This window comes from Pan troglodytes, chromosome 18 (genome assembly GCF_028858775.2).
Source record: "Pan troglodytes isolate AG18354 chromosome 18, NHGRI_mPanTro3-v2.0_pri, whole genome shotgun sequence".
NCBI lineage: Eukaryota > Metazoa > Chordata > Mammalia > Primates > Hominidae > Pan > Pan troglodytes.
In genome coordinates, this window is record NC_072416.2 from 64,036,262 (window position 1) to 64,049,030 (window position 12,769).

General features: G+C 45.2%; 1 long non-coding RNA gene across 1 annotated transcript; it reads right to left on the reverse strand.

Annotated features, from left to right (window-relative positions):
* Window positions 1–846: 846 nt before the first annotated feature.
* Window positions 847–10,025, reverse strand: LOC134808820 (uncharacterized). The gene is made up of 3 exons (XR_010152637.1): window positions 8,508–10,025; window positions 6,995–7,188; window positions 847–2,236 (listed from the first exon to the last, which is right to left on the reverse strand). It is a non-coding gene; the product is annotated as an uncharacterized LOC134808820 (long non-coding RNA).
* Between the last annotated feature and the right edge of the window lie 2,744 nt (window positions 10,026–12,769).

Consider the following 12,769-nt stretch of genomic DNA (forward strand, 5'->3'; position numbering starts at 1 on the left):
CAGAATGGTAACTTGCTTAATAAAACATCCTTCATTGGCTTCCTTTTCTCCCTCTCACCCACTTTTCCTTGCCTTTCTCGCTCCCCACCCACTTTCTGGTATTTCCCAGACTCATCTTCCAAATAACCACTTGTATTTGAATCTTCACATCAGGATCTGCTTCTGAAGTCTATCTCAAGGAGCCCTCTAAGGTGAAGGACGAGGTCATGGAGAGACATGGGGAAGCAGGAGTGGCAGAGGCAGAGGAAAGGGTGAGGGAGTCATAGGCCCAGAGTGGGTAAGGGGAGGCTGGGGGTTCCTCCCCTAAGCAGCCTCAGCACCACGTGGCTCTCCAGGTGCAGGCCTAGGTCCAAGATACCTTACAGAAAGCCCTCTTCTTCAAAGGCCAGAGAAAAGTCCTGGTCTTTGCACCCCCTGGAGAACCTAATTACATAGGCAAGCCAAAACCAAGGCAAAAAATGGTGGGTTGGAGGCAGATGATGTTAAAAGAGCAACAGTACTAGCTAGCCCTTCTTGAGCGTTTCTGAGATGCCTAGCATTTTCCTAGGCACTTTGAGTGTGTTGACTCATGCAATCCTCACAACCACTTATGAGGTAGTTTCTATCATTATCATCAGTTTACTAATGAGGAAACTGAGTCACTGAAAGTTTGAGTGATTTGACACAGTTCTTGAGTGTGTCAGATTTAGGCTCAAACGCAGTCAGTTGAGCCCCTAAGCACCACACTAAACCAGTCCACATGGCACTAGCTGAGGTCTGCCCTCCTTTTAGAGGTGGGTCTTCACACCTTCAGAACTTATATCACCAATACAGTGTTGTTATGGTCTCCAAAAGTTTCTGGCCTTGGATCTCTTCGCTTCTTAAGGGGATTTTGTCCCAAGCAAAATACAGGTGCCTCAGGGGACTGGATGGAGCCAGAGAGAGGCTTGAGTGAGGCCGAGCCCCTGGCCCAGCACTCAGGCCAGAGGCGAGAGAGATCAGCTGCGATGCTTTTTATAGCCTCAGACAACAAGCCACTAACCACGAGCTGGCAATCACGTGATGAATGCAGAGCCAAGAGCTTTATCAGTTTTATAATTTACATGGTCTCCATCTCTGTTGAGTACATTATTCCCATTTCACTTTTGGGAAAACCGAAGCTCAGAGAAGATAAGTGCTAGGGCCTGTTGGGTCGGTTTGCCCTACAGAGCTCGAGTCCTTGCCCAGAGGTTTTGGGCTGACTCTGGGCTTAGGTCGCCCAAGGAGCTCAAATGGGTGGGGTGGCTGGAGCATATGGACAGGACTATTCAGACAGTGGTGTGGCCAGCCATTAGACATGGAGGGCATGAGGAGCAGGGCCCAGAACTCAGGAATAATGCCTGGAGCAAACAGGTGTCAGTGCCCCTGCTGGGGATCTCCAGGGTTGGGAAGGCTCTCATGAGACCAAGATTTTCCCAGAGACACTCCAGCATCTCAGCGCACACTGTGTTCCCTCTAAGTCTGCTCTGCTCAGCCTAGGGAATCCTTTTCTGATGCTGTGGTGGGAAGCTTTGCTCAGATCCACCATGAATTCTCTCCAATCTGTCTCTAGTTGCTGCAGGGCCTACGTTTTGAAAACTCAAAAGCCAGTAACAAAATGATGACTGGAAAAGGAGTAAGGGGGAGCTAAGGAAATGGCAGGAACACCGGTTAAGTCTTCAAAATTGTATCACCACCACACCCCCCTCCACCAAGAAATATGTTACCTCGGTTGTTAAGCATTGATACATCCAGCATTTGGAAGTGTAAACCTCCAGTTGTTTTGGGGGGATACAGTTCCTCATTTTTTTCCTCTCCTTTATACTTTAAAGGTGAGGAAAGATCTATGCTAGTTTTTTCTTTCCTTCTTTCTTTCTTTTTTTTAATCCTCAGAGACCCGAGAACTCAAGAAGGAGCCTGAACCAAAGTCCCTGATTAGAAGGTGCCCCTATAGGAGGAGCTGAAAAGAAGCTTTATAAGAAAATAAAAATAGAAAAAGTAATATCAGTGGCATAGGATTTTTTTTTTATTTTTTTGCCACTAAGAATAGCAGCAGTAGACTCCCTGTGCTCTGCGCCCATCTTCTGAAGCTCATTGTGGTGGGAGCTAGAATCCATTTTCTGTTTCAATTGACATTAATTTCATCCCAGCATATTTTGGGCCTCTCATCACAAGATGATTCATTGCTGCATGTAAGTGAGTACAATCAGCTCAAATATTTGTAGTCGTCATGCAATTGCTGTAAGAAAACAGGGGACTGTGAGCCGCAGATCACTCCCCTCCCCACCAACCCCTACCCTGAGCCGAGGTGTCAGGTTAAAATGACAGGCAGCTGCCTGGTTCATCCTCTTCTGCTTTGCTGACTTAGAGCCACACAAAGATCCATCCCCCTGGAGACCAGAAGCTTCTGTCAAGAAGATATTTTTGTGGAGAGGGTTATGCCCCCAACAGCCTAGCCAGGAATATTTCCAAAATCACTTTGGAGGAAAATCTTGTCAGACCTTCCCCTCACATGGTTTTCTAACCTTTATGTCCAAGAAACTCTTAGGGTAAGTTTTCTTAGTGATTATCTTAGCATCCTAGACTCACAGGGCATAGGTGGCCTCGGACCTCTTCCTCGCCCTTCCAGTAATGCTACTGGGGAGGCGATTGAGAAACACAGATTGCACAAGACTCATCAAGGGTGAAGTGGAAAGAGAATCAAGATTAGAATCCAGATCATCTCCCAATTCATAATCCAGTCCATGTGCAGCTGTATTCTTTTGTTTCTTGAGATAGAGTCTTGCTTTGTTGCCCAGGCTGGAGTGCAGTGGCGTGATCTCACATCACTTCAACCTCTACCTCCCAGGTTCAAGCAATTCTTGTGCCTCAGCCTCCCAAGTAGCTGGGATTACAGGCATGCGCCACCATGCCTGGCTAATTTTTGTATTTTTAGTCAAGACAGGATTTTGCCATTTTGGCCAGGCTGCTCTCAAACTCCTGGCCTCAAGTGATCCACCCGCCTCGGCCTCCTGAAGCACTGGGATTACAGACATTAGCCACCATGCCCAGCCAGCCGTTCATATTCTATAGGTTTTATTATTTTTATTTTTTTGAGATGGAGTCTCACTCAGTCACCCAGGCTGGAGTGCAGTGGCATGATCTCAGCTCACTGCAATCTCTGCCTCCCAGGTTCAAGTGATTCTCCTTCCTCAGCCTCCCAGGTAGCTGGGATCACAGGCATGCGCCACCATGCCCAGCTAATTTTTGTATTTTCAGTAGAGATGGGGTTTCACTATGTTGGCCAGACTGGTCTCGAACTCCTGGCCTCAAGCAATCCACCCACCTCAGCCTCCCAAAGTGATGGGATTACAGGCATGAGCCACTGTGCCTGGCCATATAGGTTTTATTTTAAAAATAGCTTTCTTCTGATTAAAAGCATGTTCCTGATGCAGAATTTTTGAAATATGAAATACTTATTCCATAATCCCAGTCCTCAAAGATAACACCACCAAGACTAGCTTTGTGGATATCTAACCTGTACAGTCACAAAAACTTTGCACTCAGAAGGTTCCTATGCTTGGTTTAAGCCTCTGCTGTCATATCTTGAATTTCTTAATTTTTTGAATGAAGGTCCTGCATTTTTATTTTGCATTGGGTTCTGCTAATTAAGTAGCTGGTCCTAATCACTGTTAACATTTTAGTGCTATCTTTTCCAATGCCTTGAATCTTGCTTCATCCCATTCATTGGTCTATTCATTTGCTCACTCAACAAATGTTCATTGAGTGCCTAGGAGGCATAGAATCCCATGAAAATGTCATTGAAAGGAGGGCTTGAGTGCATTATCCCATCAATACAAATTATTATGTTGGGATTGTGGGAGTTTGGTAGATGGCTAACTAGATGCAGCCAGGAAGAGCATCTCCCATGGAGAGATCAGATTAAAAGATTTAAATGACTATGCACAGAGAAAGAATGGACTAAAACTCGTTGGAGGCAGAGCTCAGGCAAAGGGAAGAAGGTCAGGCATGGTTCTCTGTCATCAGTGGTAACTACTCTGCATGTGCACATGTGTGAGATGTTCTGATGCGGATAGTAAGGGCAGAGCTTGAGTGCAGACAGGTGTTACTGACATGTAAGCAATGGCTCACACAACACACCTGTAACTACAGACACTTTTACCACCTAGCTATAGGAAATAGGATTACTCTCTATCCAGTTCCTACAAAGTTCAGTTCCACAGCCATGGCCCAGCACTTCCAGTAAAAATTTAGTAATTGCTCTGCTGACCCTGCTCTTTCCTGAGTTTCCCAGCATTTTTATGGCCAGAGAATGGGAATGAATTGATTTGTCCTAAAGTCTAGAGAAAGATGGCTTCAAAGCAATGGAGAGCTATTTCCTCCAAGCAGCAGGTAGAAAATGTAAAAGAAAGAGAAGAATTACCTCAATTACATGGTAAACATTGGAAACGCAAGGACAAAGCTCTGTAGGGTCTAAATGTTATTTCTCCACTAGAAAAAAAATGTAACCTTTCTTTCTCTGGACCAAAGGCATCTGATATGAATGCTCAACATTTATAGTAATATACCCCACAGGATATTTGAAAGCTCTGATTTAATCTTTAATTTCCCCCCAACAAAGTGTGGGCCTGAATTGTGCCACAGCAATAAGGTAGAAGTTCTGACCCTAAAACTAGGAGTTCTTCCAACTCTATAAATTTTTACCTGTCTTCCAGAAGTTCTGGAAAAGAGGAATGGTCAAAATTCCACTTGCCTTCTTGGTGTCTGACTGCACTTCTCTTGCCGTTGAACACCGCCAAGGAGAAAATTCTCAAGACCCAATGAGTTGAGAGAAAAACATCCTTTATCACAGACCAGGCTAACTTTGCCTTCACACCCTCCACCTTCCTCCTAGATAAACTTATTCTCACTACTTCCCTGGACATTTTCCTGTAGACGCACCAGGCTTGACACCAGTAAATATTCAAGTCAAATAGCTTTTATGAGATTTGAAATAACTACCGGAGGATATCTCACATAAAGTCAGTCTGCCTACCACTGGCCTTGCCCCCTCCAATTAACACTCCTTACTAAGACCAAAGTGACATTCTAAAAACTAAATCTGACCATATGCAGAACAGATGCCCCACATCTCCAAAGCCCACCTAAGTTGAAGGCAGCAGTGATGGGTAGTCCTGTCCACATACCCAGCATCCCACCTCAAGGATGCACTGAGATGTCTCTCTGCTTTTCTAGCTCTAGGCTTTCTCTGAAGTTCCAGAAGCCAGCTAATCCATGGGTAGATGCAGCCCAATGTGCAAGGAATTACTGCTTCTGAGGGCGCCCTTCTGCCAATGAAGGATAGAAGTCAGTGCATCAATGTCCCCAGTTACCATTCTTCTGTAGGACAATTCAGAGGCATGTTCCACATCGTTCATTAAAGGACCTCCAGCAAGATTAAGATCTGCCTGGCCCATGGTAGTTTCTAGCTCAATAACACTGTTGCATTGCTTTCCCATGCTCCCTCTGTTTCCTGGGATCACCTTCCACTTAAACCACTTGCACTTAAATCCTCATCTTAGTCTCTGCTTTCAGAGAAACCCAGACTAAGACACCATCTCATTCCCTCCCTTAAAACCTCTCAAAATCTTTGTGTTTCAGATGAACCTGAACCTGAAGCTCATTAGCTTAATATTCAAGGCCCTTAAGAGTTTGCTTCTTTTTTTTCTCCCAAATTTTATTTTAGGTTCAGGGGGTATATGTGTGATGTCATATGGATGAATCTCCTGTTGTGGGGGTTTGGTAGATGGCTGACTAGATGCAGCCAGGAAGAGCATCTCCCATGGAGAGATCAGACCGTCAGGAAGAATGGCACACTCTGAGCAACTCTTCTGAAGGAAGGCATTGACAGTTGCTGGAGGATGAATTTCCTTCTTGACTGTTACTCATGTGAACCCCGAATGCCAGCTGCACCTCCTTACCTACAGTTGAAACCCGCCACCCAGCTGCACACCCTCACATCTTCTCATGCTGAGCTCTCTCTTCTCCATCTCCTCATACCCATCTTGTTCCTATTCAGGCCTCAAGACCATGGTTTAATGCTCCCTTATCTGGGAATCCTTGGCCACTCCAACCTCCACACTCAGATGCATTTTCCTGGTGGTTCTTTCATGGCATCAACATTTGTGTATTGCCTAACCTCCCTGAAAGAATGTGAGTTCCTCAAGGGTAAGACCAGGTCTTCATATGTCCGTGGAGCCCCAGGCTACATGCAGAGCTTGGCACACTGTAGAGGTCCATGTAGACATTTTTAAAGGGCCACATGGCTTTCCCTTCTATCCTTAGATGAGTCCTGGGCATTGTTGGTGTTTTGTGTTGGCAACAAAGAAAATTTTTTAAAGAAGTGGCATAGGTCGGGTGGGGTGGCTCACACTTGTAATCTCAGAACTTTGAGAAACCAAGGCGAGTGGATCACGAGGTCAGGAGTTCAAGACCAGCCTGGCCAACGTGGTGAAACCGCATCTCTACTAAAGATACAAAAATTAGCTGGGCATAGTGCTGCATGCCTGTAATCCCAGCTACTTGGGAGGCTGAAGCAGGAGAATTGTTTGAACCAGGACCCGGGAAGCAGAGGTTGCAATGAGCCAAGATCACACCACTGCACTCCAGCCTGGGCTACAGAGGGAGACTCTGTCTTAAAAAATTAAACAAAAAAATAAATAAATAAAAACTGGCATAAAGTGGCTCATTCAAACATTTACTGACATATCCACCAAGCAAAATCCCCCATTATGGAGTGAGGAGAGTGGATAATGTTGCCCCACAGATATTGACACACAGGCCAAGGCACACAGAGACCCCAAGTGGAAGGGTCTGAGGGCCTTTGAATGTTAGCGATGTCCAAACCTGAGAAATTATACAGCCCAGCCAAGAGTGGGGAAGTGACTTGTTTAACAGGACAAGACAAGGACTAGAAACCCAGGCTCTGAATTCCCAAGCGAGCATCCTTTCCACTCACCCACATTGCTGCTCAAAAAGGGTGAGCTGGAACCCGGATAGCTGGGCCTTGGTCTTCTCTAGCAGGTCAGAATGCAATATTTTTTGAAGGGTAGGAAGTAGCAGTGAAGCAGTACTTCAGGAAAACTAATTGTCCCGTGCACCCCAATTCAAGCTGAATCCGGCGAATTTCCCCAAAGAAATTCTAGAACAAAGCTCCGGAAAAAAAGAAAAAAAAGAATAAGCAGGGATAATTGAGTTGATAGATCAGGTTTTCTGGTGTGCGCTATGTATTTTAAATATTTTTCCTTATTGTCTTGTTGCTACATGTACAGAACAAAAGCTTCCTTTCTGCACTGTGCTGTGTGCAACATATAAAGTTGTGAAGTCTGTAATGTAGGAAAGGCCTTGTTTGGTTCATTTCCATTGCTCCAGCACTGACTAGTTAACCCTATTGCCACCTTAGGTCAACAGAACTGAATTATGTATTCAGCAAAGTGGATGGAAGAGAGGATGGATGAGTGGATGGCTGACAGAGGGGTGGTGCATGGGTGGGTGGAAGGGTGAGGTTTCTCCTCAGGACTTCACTTCTTTCCCTGTTCCTTCACGATCGCTTCTCTATTCTTAGCACCCCAGATTCATTACCCTTTTGCATTTTTCAAGACTACTCTTGGGACAGAATCTGATGTTTCTCCCCGGTAGGTAGAACGTCTCAGTTACTCAGAGGTTTCCCAGGCTCTCCTTGTCTCCCGGAGAAATGAGTTTCCTCCACTATGAAAAGCCTTTCTTTATATCCTTATCACCCAGTTGGGCTGGTCCTCAGAAGTCTGTTAAGTGTCAAAGGCCATCACCCAGATATTTTGCAAGAGAGAAGTCCTGAGACCCTTCTGAAGGGAGTCCACCCTGGGCCATGCTGAGTCCTGCTGTTCTTGTGCCCCGTGATCTGATGCCACCCTCCCCAGGCAGTTCACTCAGAAGCAGCCAGCGCCTCCCTTTACCATCACCTCCCCATTCATTTTAGCATTTTGCATAATGTGGTTTCCCCAGACAGTTTCCATCGTGTTTATTTCAGGAACTCCAGCAGTCACTATTAGCATGACCTACATATTTTTTGATGTCCTAGGTGTTCTCCAATTATCATTAACCCAGTATGTTTTAAAACCAGTCTTAGAAGTAATTATAGCAGGGAACTAGTTTTGCTTCTTTCCAATCAACAGGAAGAAATAATAAGAGAAGGATTTCAATCATAAGCTGAGAAATCTGCTTCTTAAGCAAAAATCCAGGAGAAAAATTGGCCACTAGGGAAAGACAGAAGCAAAGATTTCTTGATCCCTTCTTCTGCACTAGATATTTTCACCTGTTATTGCCCACAATCCTCCTAACATCTTACAAAATAAGTATTTCTATTACCACCTTTACAGATGGAGGAGCTGAAGCTTAGAGAAGTTGGAATTGTTTTCAAGGTAAAATGGCTAGTAAATAGAGAAGCACAGGTCTGAGCTGTGCAAACAAGCTTTGCAATTCCACAAGCTTACCCAGAGGTGGTCTCTGGATCGGTCTGATCACCAGGCCCCACCACCACCTTCTCTGCAGAACAGCATCCTGTGGCTTGAGAGAAGGCAGCTGATATGGTTTGGCTGTGACCCTACCCAAGCCCCATCTTGAAGTGCAGCTCCCATAATTCCCATGTGTCATGGGAGGGACCTGGTGGGAGGTAATTGAGTCATCAGGGTGGGTCTTTCCCGTGCTGTTCTCGTGGAAGTGAATAAGTCTCAGGAGATCTGGTGGTTTTATAAATGGGAGTTCCCCTGCACAAGCTCTCTCTTGCCCACCATCATGTAAGAAGTCCCTTTGCTCTTCCTTCATCTTCCTCCCTGATTGTGAGACACCCCCAGCCATGTGGAACTGTGAGTCCATCAAACTTCTTTCCTTTATAAATTACCAAGTCTCAGGTATGTCTTTATTAGCAGCCTGATAACAGACTAATACAGCAGCCATGTTCTTCCTTGGCTTTGGCCCTGCCCAGCCCCCCACTAAACACAGTTGATTGGTTCAGCGTTTGACATTCAACCCAAGCCTGATCAATCAGAATCCTTCTCTGGGATTTTTCACATTGGAACCAAAAATCAGAGCCAGACCCTCTCTGATATCTAGCAGCAGAAGATGTGAGACTGACATGAAGGCCAGGAGCAGTGGGCAGCCATTCTCAGGAGAAAGTGGAGATGACACACGAGCAGAGAGGGATGGCAGTGTCTGAGATCCGTGTGTGGTCAGTGCCCAAAGTCCAGCTGGGTCTCCTCTCTTTCTGGGGCTTAGTTCTTCAATAAATTCTCCCTTTCAATCCATGAGCCAATAAATACCTCTCTGTCTAAGCCAGTAGTGGTTATATTTTAGTTTTTGACAATCAAAAAGAGGTCAGATGGATACGGAGGTCCTGTGTGCACATTTCCTAGTCCTTTGTTGGAGACCAGGTAAGTAAAACTGGGATCAGCTGAGCCTCTTTTACAATGATTCCTCTTCATTCTATAACAGGAAGGAGATTCAGCTGAAAAGTTTTCCATGCCTGAAGATTAGGCATTGGTTTCTAAGGAATCCAAAAAGCTGCCTAACTCAAAATAGCTCAGGATCTGAGGAAGAACACTAGCCAGAGAGTTGAGAGATGCAACCTCTCAGGCACACATGGAATGGGTGTGGCCCATCCCTCATCGTCCTTCTCTTGGCCTCAATCTCCTCATCTGTAGAACAAGAGAGCTGCCTAGATCATGGTTTCAGTCCCTTACCTGCCACCCTCACCATGGGAACCAGTGTTTATATAACACTTTTTAAAAATATGTTCTCTCTGTTGTCCTTTATCTGTGAATAATGAATTTGATGTGCCAGCCATCTCTTCCCAATGCACTTTAAAATGCATAATTGCTCAAATAGAACATGTTTGACTGTGTACCATCCAAATCCCCTTGGGTACCACAGTTGGAAAACAATGAAGCAGATGATCTCTAAGAAGCCAGCAACCATGTCATGGAAGGCAAGGTCAGAGGTCAGTCTGTTCAGCATTCATTCAACAAACATTTACAAATTTCCTGCTCCAGGATGACCACTCTGAGAAACCATAACATACATTGTTTTAGCTGACAGTAGGTGAGCATTTATAATGGGCTGGGCACTGGGCTAAATGCTTTACAGATGGTCTCTCATTTTTATCCACTGAAAAATCCCATAAGATAGATAAAATGAATGTCTGAGTCTCAGAAAGGTGAAGTATTCATCACTTAGACCCAAAGCTAGTGTGTTAGTTTTCTATAACTGCCATAACAAATCATCACAAATTTAGTGACTTAAAACATACATTTATCATCTTACAGTTCTGCAGGTCAGAAGTCCAACACGCTTCTCTCTGGGCTAAGATCAAGGTATTAGTAGGGCTTGTTCCTTCTGGAGGCTGTAAAGGAGAATCTGTTTCCTTGCTTTTTTCAGCTTCCAGAGGCCACCCCATTCCTTGGTTCATGGCCCCTTCCTTCATCTTCAAAGCCAGCAATACAGGCTGTCCCTTCTCATGTTTCAGTCTCTCTGGTTCTCTGCAGCCAGGAAAAGTGCTTGACTTTTAAGTACCCATGTGATCAGGCCCTCTGGATAGTCCAGGATTCTCTCCCCCGTCTCATGGTCCTTAGCCTTAATCACATCTTCAAAGCCCCTTATGCTATGTAAGGTAACATATTCACAGGTCCCAGGGGTTAGGACATGGACATCACTGGGGCCAGTGATCTGATCCCACCCAGCACAGGTAGTAAGGGGCAGAGGGGAGACTGAAACCTTCATTTGATGGTTTTAACCACTACCATAGACAGAAGCAGTCCTCAGGGGGCTTTGCTTTACAGGAGCAGGGAAGAGTGACATAGAAAGGGTGACCACTTAATATTATAGACCATATCATTGTGTTCTAATCTCTCTCTCCAGCTAGAATGTAAAGTCCATGAGGGGAATTCCATATACCCTGCTCACTGCTGAATCCCATCACCTAGAGCCCTACCATCTAATATGGTAGCCACGTGTGGTCATTGAGCACTTGACATGTGACTCAAGTATAGTATTCACAGTGATTTCAAAGCCAGTATAAAAAAGAAAAAAGAATTGTTACATATTGATGTTTTGGAAAATTTGGATTAAATAAAATAAATTCCTGAAATTTATTTCACCATTTTTTAACCTTTCTTTTCTGGCTACCAGAAAATTTAAAATTACATAAGCAGCTTGCACATCTATTGGACAATGCTGATCTGAATGAATAGTTGGTGCACGGCAGACACCCAGTGCATGTCAATCAAGTGAATAGAGGGACAAAATAGCAGGAGATAAGTGGAGAACAAAACAGAGTCTGGCATTTTCAAATACAATGTCTGATTGGGAAAGTCATGGGCTGTAAACCCGGAGAGGCAGGCAGTGGACGAGACATGGATTCCTACAGTGAGCCAATGTTTCCTGAATGTCTCATACAGGTTAAGTTGGAGTATATTTATTCTATTTGCCTGGGTAGAAGCAGCGAAGTATGCTAGGAAATGATATGGCTGAATTTCTGTTTGAGAAAGAAGATTCCTTTTTTTTTTCTTAATTTTTCTTTAGAGATGGGATCTTGCTATGCTGCCCAGGCTCGTCTCAAATTCTTGGTCTCAAACGATCCTCCCACCCTGGCCCTCTCAAAGTGCTGGGATTACAGGCATGAGCTACCATATCCAGCCCTGAGGAAGGGCATTCTTTAACTTAGGACAAGGCTGGACTGGGAAGAAGGCTCAGTCTTCTGGCAAACATGAAGCATGGGGAGATGGTGAAGCATGCCTTCTTTAAGATAAAGTAGCTGAGAAGCAACATGAAGGTGCTTGTAGAGAAGGGGGTAGCTTTATGTATCTTAGAACCAAATCGAGTAAGAAGCAATGAAATGAAATTGGGTAAAACTGTAAATGGAAAGATCACATCACAGGGAGGGCTGCATCTAAGTTCTGCCCCCTGAGGATGATGGAACAAAGGGCGCCCAAGTCCAAAGCAGAGACAGGCAAATCGAGAGCAGACAGCAGGAAGGAATGTTTCATTCTGGACATCACAAACCCCGAGACAGCTTCAGCAGAAGTAATGTGGATGCCCACAATCAGGGTCAGCCCAACGCTGGGCAGCAGGTGCCGGGTGGATCAACTCCAACCTGACCGAGAGGAGAGGACACACCTCGCCAGGGCTGCCGAGCACCAGCCAGCCCTCCCAGCGCTTCTGAGCTCTTTGTTACAGAATCAGGGCAGCACACTTTAGAAGGGAGGCCAGTAGGTTCAGAGACCTTCTCAAGCCCTGTCTGCAACGTGCCTTCGTTAAATATTTCACAGAGCGGAAAGCCCACTTCAAAAGAGGAAAGCCTCTGCAGCCTGCAATGGGCTGGAAGCTCCCGAGTCAGGGTGACCAGCCCAGGGCTGCTGCAACTCCACACTTGTTTTTTTGTTTTTTTGTTTTGGTGGGGGAGGGCTTTGTTTTGTTTCACCCTCTTGTCTAATCCCAATTAATTTCAAAACAGAAATACAACCCACAAATGTTGAATTCATTGAAGCACACAAAGGAATCATGATGTAGGTTCAAAGGGGAGGGTTGAAGCTGCATTCTGAGCACTGAGGAAAAGGAACAACAAGGAAGTAAGGGAATAGGAATGTCCCCAGGTGTGAGACAGAGCTCACCCTCTCTCTGCAGTTCAGGGAAGCCCACCAAGCCCTGTTCCTGGATCCAAAATCAGCCAGGGTATATATTTATGTCCCCATTCCCGAGTCGC